The sequence below is a fragment of the Aptenodytes patagonicus genome, chromosome 6 (assembly GCF_965638725.1).
Source record: "Aptenodytes patagonicus chromosome 6, bAptPat1.pri.cur, whole genome shotgun sequence".
In the NCBI taxonomy this organism is placed as follows: domain Eukaryota; kingdom Metazoa; phylum Chordata; class Aves; order Sphenisciformes; family Spheniscidae; genus Aptenodytes; species Aptenodytes patagonicus.
Genome location: NC_134954.1, coordinates 30,693,863 through 30,701,167, shown reverse-complemented (window position 1 = coordinate 30,701,167; position 7,305 = coordinate 30,693,863).

The window sequence follows — 7,305 nt, the reverse complement described above, 5'->3', positions numbered from 1 at the left end:
GTTTAGAAGACAAAAAAAGAGGACTGCACTGAAGTTAGGTTACTCTTCAGTCTTGCCAAGGCTGCAGCAGAAGAAACCACCCATCACAGCCGTGTGGAGGCTCTTGGTAGTGCCACAGCCCAGGCAGGGTCTCTAATAGGGAACCTGCTATATGGGTCACACCAAACACTCCCGGGTGGAGAGGCTGCAAGTGGGGGTTAAAACCACCACAGCCCCACCTTGCCAGGGCCACAAGCTCTACCCTGCACCGCAGAATCAAATACAAGGAGTGTTGACATTGGTAACAGTTTAAGTGGAATGTTAAATCTGACCCTCCTTAGAAGGAGCAGCTGGCCAAATGTGACCCTAGCAATAGAAGAATGATGCCAGACAGAGGAGCTCATGAACCAAGGCATGTACCTCTCTATTTCCACCACAGGGTCAACTGTGGCCAACTCACGAGAGCAGTGGGAAGAGGCAGTGCTCTCTCTGTGTGTGTTCCTCCCAGGAAAGCAGAGTAGGGTACAACAAAGGTGATGTGCATGTCACCAACCATCTGCCATCTCAAAGACTCCAGCCTCTATTTGATTGCAATTTCTGCTACACACTGAGTATTTTTTTGGTTTACAAACTATTTCTGGAAATACCAACCTATCGTTTCAGGAGAGGAGACCCCTCCTTGTATCTCCCGTGAGTGGTATTCTGATTTATTGTGACCAGAGAGCTACTGAGCCAAATGCTCTGGACAAAGGCATGCAGCTAGTCCTGGAAACGTGGGGCTTTGAACATGAGGTTGTTACTGCCAGAAAGGGCATGCTGATGGGATATAGGGATGAACCCTTTAGAGCAGCCCAGTTAATTTTCCATATCAAGTTGAAAACAGCACTAAGAGAACAATGATCACACTGCTCCTCACGCAGCACTGCTTTTACTGCTGCACCGACGGGTCAGGAGGACGCTGGGCTGCTCCCTGGGTGCTGGGCACTGATGGTGGCCACCTTACTTGTGTCAGGTTTGACATGGATGAATCTACACTTTTAGTGCATTGCTTTGCTGGTGTCTGGCTGGATGCATGGAATCAGGTTACAAAAAATGCTGTAGTGCTACAAAAAAAACCATGGTGCTTAGCCTGGTCTTGTCTCAGAGGAAATGCTATTTTATTTAAACACATGATCATTCATAGTACTTAGATAATGAATGCAGGATTAAAAGAAAAATCTCCATGTCTGGATACACCTTGCTGATTCTGTCCATTTATGTCTCTTCCACGACAAAGGTATGAATTAATTTTTAAATGCTCAGGTATGTGGGCATGCTTTTAGGCTAGTGAGCCTTTGCTGCCTGCAGGTGTGCAGCCTAGGACATGTTTCAACAGTGCTGCAAACAATCAGCAGTTTTAAAGAAAAATGAAATTATCAGGCCATCCAGCCAGATCTTGTCAAATCCTCTCACCTGGTGGATGAAATCTGTTTACTTTATTGCTTTAAAAAAAAAAAAAAAGTGACGCCAACAAATCTCACTGGAGCCATACCTGCTCCGATCCAAAAGCTGCTGCCAACACACTTCTGGACTTAGGAAAAGTTGAGCACGGGCTGTCCCACATAAGAGATGTGCACTTCTTCCAGGTCCTGGAAGGGCTTCATTGTAGGGAAGGTCTGAGGCCCAGGTGCCCAGCATCCAGGCCAGAGGCTCCATCACAGGGTTCGGCTGGGGAGTCTCTGTGCAGGAGAGGAAAGAACAAAGAAGGAAAGTTCAGGGATCTGTGCTCTGCAGCTTGCTGTGAGCTGCTTACAGCTGGGTGGAGGTGAACAAGAGGCACCTAAGCAATGCTTTTCTGGGGCTATGTCAGCTCCAGACTACAAAGGGAGATAGGGAACTAAGAGCAGTCATGGAAAGTAGGTCTAGCTTCACATGTGCTCTTGGTCTCGCACTAGACACGAGACAAGCTTCCAAAAGACTGGTATCTGACTCCTATTTCTGATACTGATTTGGTGCATAAATCTGGTGGCCCTCATAGATTCCAAAGTTTGGCTGTGATTTTTGTAATGCCTCCCAATAGCTGGTGTGGATGCAGCATCAGATGTGAAGATGTTATTGCTGCTCCTTCCTTCCACAGCTTCTCCTCTGCCCTGGTGCCACCAGGGAGGGAGTGGTGGATGGAAGAGGCAAGACTGAGTTTGGCTGAATGTTTTTCTGAATAAAAGAATAAAAGATCTATTTTGCAGGAGTTCTGGACACAGTGGTAGCTCCCCAAACGAGCTGCTAGCCTGGTACAAAGCATGGCATCACTAAAATGTTACCGCACCTACAAGCGTTGAGGACCATTGCATTCATCAGCCCATCAGCTTCAAGTTCAGTAGCTCACAGAGGCTTTCCCAGCACACACAATGGGACATGTGGATCTCCTTAGCAGACCCCCCCCCCGCCATGAACATCATCCGTGCTCCAAGCCATAAAGACATGCAAGATCTCCTGGTTGCGCGCACAGTTAAAGGAATGGAATCAGAGCCAGCTTACAGATGTGCGGGGCCATCACCCAAAAATGGAGTGAAAAGCGCTGATCATCCGAAGAGGTGGGAATAATGCAGGAGTTACTTTGTCCAGGCTCTGGATGGAGGCTGGGTAACACCTGGGGTGCAGGCACGTTGAAGCCCAAATGGAGCAGCAAGGTGTTTTCTCGTGTCGTTACATTTAGAGAAGTAACTAGGCTGTGTCTGGCAGAGTGACAAGGCTCCTTCTTTAATGACTCATTTCAGAAGAACAGCTTTGGTAAGCAACAATTTTGCACTTTGCTGTGATTTCAGAGGGTGTGAACTAAAAAAAAAGAAAGAAAGAAAGAATCAAAGGAATCAATTGAGCCCAACTCAGAATGGAGGCCACATGGCTGCAGGCTCAGCCTTATGCTGCAAGCCAGGAGAGGGACACACTGCGGCCCATGTGCCATGGGGAAGACCAACACACGCAGAAATGGAAGCGCCTGCAGCAAAAGCCAGGTTGGCTCCGTACATGTTGTCAAAGCGGTGGTTAGGATTTCAGTGTGACTGTAAGGATGGCCTCCTCCCACTCACCTGCTACATGACTCATCCTGGTGATCTCATCCAGTAAAACTAGGAAGGTGCTACCCGTCTGGCTGGGCTGAAAGGCAGGGCCACAGCTGCACAGGGAGATGCTGACCTAAAAAGGTGATGCTGCAAGTGAAGATGTGCAGTACGAGTTTCATGGCGTTCAGTTGTGAACCTCAGACCAGGCTGGGAGGGAACCCGTGTTTGGGGTACCAAGGTGGAGAAGTAGAAACTTCTCCTGTTTCCTACCTTCCCTTTCAGGGGCAGCCAGCTCAGCAAGGGAAAGGCAGCCGGTGTGCCCATGAAGCGCTGGTAATCATGTTTTAGTATCCTGAAGTGCTCAGAGTGAAGCCACAAGAGCTCCAGAGCAGGATCTTATGGGCTTTTAGCATCTCTGCGACAGCGTGAAGTGCATGCACTGCATGTCTTACCTTCCACCTCTATTGGGAACATTCCCCAGCATCACCACCTTATTTTCTGGTGCTGTAAAAAACATCTGTACAGTGATCAAAATCAAAAGAATGAAAGACTGCCGTGGAAAGCCCTGGCACTCCAGTTTGTTGTCAAAGACCATTTTCTTTCCACTTCTACCTTGAAAGCAAACAATTTTGAGGCCCAAGAGAGTGCCTCTAGCCTGCCCACTGGGTTTTTGCGTTTTGCTTGCTCTTTCCATACACTGCTTTTCTTTCTCAGCTTTCTCTGAGCAGCTTAGGAGATGAAGACGAGCTTCAGAAAGGGTAGCTGAGGCTGCAGCCTGGGCTGCTGCTGCCCTCTCCTGGGTCTGAGGCAGCCAAGAGCTGATTTTTTAAAGAGGTTCCTGCAAGCCTGGGTGCAGGTCACCCTCAGCATGTCCTCTTGCAGCCTTGCAGGGGAAAGCGTTGGGGCAGCAGGTGGGGAACGGCCCTTGGAGGGTGCCAGGCCCAGGGATGCTGCCCAGGCTAGTACAAGGGTTGGCCTGGGTGCACCATTTGAAGACCTTCTTTCACTGGATCCCCTCACGACTCCTAGCAAAGTTTATGGCAGGAAGATGGATGATCAGCTTGGCTAGCCCTTGCAAGGGTAACAGCTATGCTAGCCCAATATTGTGGGAGCTCATGGTTTCTGGCCTCAGTTGCTACCTGTTCTCTCCAGGATAGTTTTATTGATATTAAACTAAAAAGCCTTCAAAATAAGATGTCACAGCTGATTACTTGTATGCCAGACAAGTCCCCGACTCTCTCCTCCAGTCCCTCACCCTGACTTCATTGCCAACTGAAACAAAACCTCCCACTTGCACCTTTTGCTTTGGCTTGCCCATGTTGTGGGTCTCCCCCACCCAGGACCCCATCCTGGCCGGAGGGCTGTGCACACAGATGGGTGAGCTGGTGGCCACTGCACGCTGCCAGTGCAAGAGGGACCTCACCCCAGCTTGCTCCTGCTGCAACGACGTGGGGGCACCCCCCTACCACCACCACCTGAGCCTCTGGAAAGCTCCTTGTTGATGCCTTTCCGAAAAGGGGCCGAGGAATGATGGAGCCTCCCCCGTGGCACTGAGAGCATTTAATGCAGCAATTGGCTAATGGTTTCAAAAGCCACTTAGTGGCTTATTATGGTATTATTGCCTTGTGAGTGGTTGGAAACTCAGCACTGGAGGGCTCAGACACTCCGAGGTATTTGTGCAGGCCCCGCTTTCTTTTCAATGGAAGCACAGGAGAAGGTGGTTTCAGTGGTCTCCCTCTACCTACAGCCTGCCCAGGAGTGGGAGACTTGGAGTCAGTGATCTGGACCCCCATCTCCTGTGAAAGTCTGCCCGCCTGTAGCCTAAAGGAGAATAAAGCCCCAGGACAAAGGCTGGAGCTGAAGTCCCCCCTACCATGTGAGTGCTCCAGCCTGTGGGTATAAAATAATCACATTTTGGATACCAAAGATCTTTCCAGCTGTGCTACCACACTGTGCTGCAGGGCCACAAAACACCATGGTGGCCAGGAGCAGAAGATGGATAGCCATGACTTAGTGCCAGACCGATGCGAAGGGAGCTGTGTGCCCTGCACACCCCTGAGTGATAGCACAGCGCTTGGTGGGTGGATGATCCTCACCTTTTAATTACTCGTGAGCCCAAATTTTTCCTTTTTTTTGCTGGAGCTCACCCATATTGAAGTTGGCTTCACACATGCAGCCACTCATGTCACTCCAGGTATTTAAAAGCCAAATTAACCCACTTTTACTTATTGAAAAAAATCAAATGTTTGAAGAGCTAGGGAAGAGAGGAGTTGCTGCGATGTGACCAATCTCCCTGGCCAGGGCAGCCAGATGCAAAAGCTGCAAAGCCCAGACGTGAGGCCACCATGAGGGCCAAAGGGACGCTGGCCAAGTGGGAGCTGTGTCTCGCTGCTTGTGCAGAGCAGCCTCTGACCATGCGGCACCTCTGGTCTTGGTGGCTGTGCCGGGCTTGCTGGGCCTGCTGGCTGCTGTAAGAACAAGCCACGTGGGCAGTAATTCTTCCCAGAAATGCTCTTCCAGTCAGGGATGGACTATTAAATATGAAGTCCCTGAGCCACAAATCGTGCCCCAGATGGAACTGCTAGACTATTTATACACTCCTGTATAAAAGCCACTGTAGACCTTTGGCTATCATCTCTATTGCTTTTTGAACATTTTCCAGTCCAGCTATATCCTTCTGAGATGGCGAGAGCAGAAATGCAGTCAGTGAATTATGGATGTGTAGAGGGCTGTAATGATGTTCTCCCTTTTACGGGCTCCTCTTTTCCAAATAATTTTTAACATGCACCTCTCAGTTGAACAGCTTTTGGACTATCTGGTAAAGCTGAGCTCTTATTCCAGGGAGGGAATAGCTTGGTGCACATTATGAAACTGTAAAGAGAAGAAAATAGGAAAAACACATTTATCCCCATTCAATACCAGCTGCCATTTTATTATCTGCTCACACAGTATCACAAATTGTTGTTGACCCTGAATCATCAATGGTCTTGTTACCCCACAACCTGAGTGGGAGGTGGAAGCAGTGATGTGGAGGGTTGGAGAGGCTGACACCAGCACCAGGGTTTTGCCCAGCCTGGACGCCTGAATCCTCCCCAAAATGCTGCTTCGTCCTTCCCATCCTCTCTGCTCACTCCTCATCATCCTCCCCAGCAGCCTGGGGGGGAGCAGGAGGAAGGCAGGAGGCAGATGATGCTGGGGTGTGCAAGGAGGGGACCAAGGTGGTCAGTCCTGGGAATGGAGCAGTGGTGGCCTCAGCCATTCCCAGACCTGGAGGGAAGCGGTGGTGGCCCTGGTGGTGCTCCCCAGCCTGGCTCCCCATCCCACTGCATGCTGGACTGTGGCTGAGGAGGGTTCATCCCCATGCCCTGGAGTGGTGATTGATGGGGCAGGAGGTATGCAGGGAAGCTTTTCCACCTGCTTCCCCTCCATCTCCCCAACTCCTAGCAAATGCTAGCGCAGCCTCCGGGCTGCCTGGGAGCTCTTCTCTCCATCCCTGGGGGGGGGCTGCAGGCAGGACGTTGAGCAGCTGTGGCTTGCCCCTTGCCCTTGGGGGGGGGACTGAGTGGGACGGTGCACCCAAGGCAGCTCCACCCCCTCTGCACAGAGCAAAAGCCTCTTGTGTGCAGCGGAGGGAGGCGTGATGTGCAGCAGTATCAAACGAGGAGAAAATTCTTGATGACCTGAGTACTTAAAAGCCAGTGTGGTATCAAACCCTCCAGGGTCTGAACCCTTTTGTCCCACGCTGACAGGCTGGAATAGAAAAACACCTCTTTTCCTATCCTCACCCTTTAGCAAGAGCAGTGCATGGGTTGCTCTTGGCCCCGCGCCCCCCAGCCCTGCCCGCAGCAGGATTTGCAGAGCTGGTTGGGTTGTGGTGTGACAAGCTGCTTGATGAAGGCTTTGAAAGGCTTTACCTTACCTGCTCATCCTCACTGTCCATAACTGGTCCCACACACTGGCCATGCTGTTGGGTTGAGGTCCTGCTGCCCTAGGCCATCTGCCTGCCGGCAGCGCTGCCGGTGGCCCCATTTTCCCCTTGCTCCATCCTGAGCACCAGGACTCGGTCTGCTGAAATCCCCATTGAGGTGGGATTACTGGGCACTGTCTGGAGCTCAGATTGCCAGCAAGGTTTTTCACATCCCCTCTTGTTTAACTTGATTTTTGCAGTCTTAGGCAGAGGACAAAGATTTGTAGAAAATAAAAATCGGGTAGGGTTGGGAGTCTGGCACGAGCTATGGGTATGTGCCCAGGCCAGGGGGTTTCACTGTACTGAGAGCCCTGTGTG